Raw genomic sequence first — 3,115 nt, 5'->3', positions numbered from 1 at the left:
ATACTTTGGGCAGGCAGCCATACCACTGAAACTAGAGGAGTGTGCCTGGTTCAGGCGTTACAACAGACTTCGTGGTCAAATTGAGGGAGGCTCAGAGGCATCCATGTTTTTTCATACCACTGTTGGTCCTGACCCCACATTCAATATGTTACGTTCTTCTGTTTGCCACTTACGTAATACACGTTTAGTTCTTTTAAAGTCTTTATTATTATTACAAGATACAACATTTTTATCTTATGTACTTTGTGCATGATTTCTCCCATCAGGCCAAGCAGCAGCTGGGACATAAAACATATGAGAGGGTAGCAACATTTTTTTTTCAATTGTATCTTTATTTGGAATAGACAAAATGGTATAAACACATGGTCTCAACAGTAAAAACAAAAATAAATGCCATTCCAGTTTTTGTTTTACATACAGAAAGTGTGCGACATCAGTCGTCAGGGTTTACAAATCACAAAAATGTATATTCAAAAATTGAAGGACAGACATTGTATGATCTTTGCAAGTCCCACTCTCTTATAACAACAGAAACTACTTGAGACTTGTGTTTAGATTGCATCAGTGGGAGTCCAGTTGTCTTCTTAAGGGCCATATTGGTAATTTGCCCAGACTAGATCGCCTAAAAACTTCCAATACAGCTTAGTGTAAGATAGGCCAGTCAACTATTTACAAAATCCATGGGGGGAGGGTGCCCCCGCCGCCGCCATAATAAAAATAATCATAAAACACCAGTCATAAATTAAATGGGTAAATTACAAAGAAACGTTACCAGTGAGATCAAATAAAGTCTGCTCTCGTGGGGGCAATGAATGAAATCCATTTATTCCAGATCTGGTAAAATTTGTCCTTTTGAAGTCTTATTTGGTAGGTTAATTTTTCCATCCTAAATATCTCCAGAATAATTCCAATCCAGTCATCTAGAGTAGGTTGAATCGGGCTCAACCATCTTCTTGTGACAGTTTTCTTACTTGCCACCAAGAGAATTTGCAGCAGCTTTATCTCTCTCCTACATTTGAAAAAAGGAACATGACCCAGGTACAATACATCAAAACTCAAGGGTATTTGAGTGTTAAAGACTGTGCTTAAAGAAACCTGGATATCCCTCCAGAAGGCTTTTAACTTGGGGCAATCCCAGAAAATATGGTAGTGGTTAGCTGCAGTCGATCCACACTGCCTCCAACATTGCATAGCTGCCCCTTTATACCTGTCCTGATGTGGTGTCCTGAAAAACCTAATGATATTCTTCCAGCAAGGGTAGCAACATTTATGTACCATGATCCCCAAACAGCCAAAAGATTTTACCAAGGTTACTTCAGCATGAAAAATTGACAAACAGTTCTTTTGGGTTGAGTAGTATCAGTTCATGATTTTAACCTTTCATTTTACAGGGGATGACCCAACAGAGGACACAGTCCAGAGCAGAGCATTGACGATGATGGCAGTATCAAGCTATGCAGTCAAAAAAAAGAAGAAAGAGCAGGTGCGGACTGTGATGAGGTGGTGACAGAATCACCTCAGGGGGGCATAAAGGAGGGCATGCAAGAATCTGAAAAGAAGAACCATGGAAACAAGCAGCGGGTGACTGGGTTCTAATCTAAGAGCTATCCTCAGCCAGTCAAAGATCGGTAAGAGTAGTCTTCATCAGTTTCAGTGAATAGGCTAAGTGAGTGAGAAAAAGATCATTTTATCTTATCTAAAACAGATGGTGAGCTCCTCTGAAGGTGAGGGGTCAGGTGATTGGCAGCCCCCAAAGAATGGAACAGAAGAAGAGGAGGAGGAAGAGGAGGCCAGTTTGAAGCAAAGGGTTCCACAGCTGCACAAGAAAGAGTTTTTGCCCTCAGCCAGCCCAAGATTGGTGAGAATTTTCTTCAGCAGTTTCAATCCATTCAATGATATTTGAGTCCCGAGAAAGAAAATTTACTTTTTGTCTTATCAAAAACAGATGGCGAGCTCCTCTGAAGGTGAGGGGTCAGGTGATTGGCAGTCCCCAAAGAATGGAACAGTCACACTCAGTGCACACTCCATCCATCCATCCCGGTAAGGCATATTATAAATGATTTTTTTTCTTATGCATATATATACATATACACACATATACATGCGACATGCATTATATATTACATTATATTGAATTTCTATCCATATACAAATATTAATCTATACACATATACATATACAATCCACACATATATACATATTCATATTCATATACATATCCATACATACATACACATACATGGGTAGGACAAAACATTTTTGTCCTACCCATGTATAAATGTATCTGGATATAAAACCATATATATATATATACACACACACACACACACACATATATATATATATATATATACCCACACATACATATGTTAAATATTTAGGGGGAAGTTCCATAGATATATGCATATGTGATACAATACTGCACAGACATCCATATATACTTTGAGCAGTATGTAACAGGTGGGATGCCCGCCTGAAGGGAGAGCCAGAGGGAGAGAGAGAGATGTGTGTGTATATATATATATATATATATATATGAGAGCACCTATATGGGGGAAGGGAGAGCCCTTGTATATAGATATGTCCATATAGATAATAATAATTCTCAATAGACAGATGTAGAAATGTGAAATCTAGAAGAAATATAATTTAAATCCACTCATATTTATATTAGGGTTAGAAATCATTTCCATAAAAAATTATAAATCATAACCATATAAATTAGTATTAAGGGTTAGGACAAAACATTTTTGGGTTAGGGTTAGGTGAAGATAAAAACGTAACATCCTATTGGATGTTATGGTGGGTGCTGGCACAGGGGAGAAGGAGAACAGTTTCATTGAAAGAGCCGTTTAAAATCCCAAGATGGTTAAGAAGGGGTCCTCCCAGAAAAAACCTTAAAGGGTGTTTCTAAAAGAATAATAGAAATTAGATAAGTAGAATAAAATGGCCGAGAAGACACAGGGTGGGACCGTTATCTTAGTTTTAAGAGTGGTCCACGGCGCAGGTGGGGCAGTAAGGATGTAATATAACTGAATTAAAACCATTTTCCTCGGCTTTAGTTTTGTTAAATTATTTTATCCCCAGAAGTTTTTAGAGAGAGAACATTAAAATG

General features: G+C 38.0%; 1 long non-coding RNA gene across 1 annotated transcript; it reads left to right on the top strand.

Annotated features, from left to right (window-relative positions):
• Window positions 1-1,409: 1,409 nt before the first annotated feature.
• Window positions 1,410-2,421, top strand: LOC143316092 (uncharacterized). The gene is made up of 3 exons (XR_013076245.1): window positions 1,410-1,628; window positions 1,706-1,858; window positions 1,946-2,421. It is a non-coding gene; the product is annotated as an uncharacterized LOC143316092 (long non-coding RNA).
• The last annotated feature ends 694 nt before the right edge of the window (window positions 2,422-3,115 follow it).

Source organism: Chaetodon auriga, chromosome 23 (assembly GCF_051107435.1).
Source record: "Chaetodon auriga isolate fChaAug3 chromosome 23, fChaAug3.hap1, whole genome shotgun sequence".
NCBI classification, from domain to species: Eukaryota; Metazoa; Chordata; class Actinopteri; order Chaetodontiformes; family Chaetodontidae; genus Chaetodon; species Chaetodon auriga.
Note: the sequence above shows the minus strand (reverse complement) of the source record. Positions and strands in the feature narration are given on the sequence as shown.